Raw genomic sequence first — 652 nt, 5'->3', positions numbered from 1 at the left:
GGAGATCATGCCCGAAGATGATGGAGATCATGTCCGTGCTTTGGAGATGAAGATCAAAGGCGCAAAGACAAAAGGGCCATATCATATCACATATGAACTGCATGTGATGTTAATCCTTTTATGCATCTTATTTTGCTTAGATCGCGACGGTAGCATTATAAGATGATCCCTCACTAAAATCTCAAGATAATAAAGTGTTCATCCTTAGTAGCACCGTTGCCAAGACTTGTCGTTTCGAAGCATCTCGTGATGATCGGGTGTGATAGAATCAACAAGTGCATACAACGGGTGCAAGCCAGTTTTGCACATGCGGATACTAAGGTGGCCTTGACGAGCCTAGCATGTACAGACATGGTCTCGGAACACGTGATACCGAAAGGTAGAGCATGAATCATATGATTGATATGATGAACACTTTGAGTGTTCGCCATTGAAATTACACCTTGTCTCGTGATGATCGGACTATGGTGTGGTGGATTTGGTTCGTGTGATCACTAAGACAATGCGAGGGATATTGTTTTGAGTGGGAGTTCACCTAGATTTTTAATTATGTTGAATTAAAATTTGAACTCAATTTGTCATAAACTTAGTCTAAACTATTGCAAATATATGTTGTAGAGATGGCGTCCCCAATCAATTTTAACCGGTTCCT

This window comes from Lolium rigidum, chromosome 7, assembly GCF_022539505.1.
Source record: "Lolium rigidum isolate FL_2022 chromosome 7, APGP_CSIRO_Lrig_0.1, whole genome shotgun sequence".
NCBI classification, from domain to species: Eukaryota; Viridiplantae; Streptophyta; class Magnoliopsida; order Poales; family Poaceae; genus Lolium; species Lolium rigidum.
Note: the sequence above shows the minus strand (reverse complement) of the source record.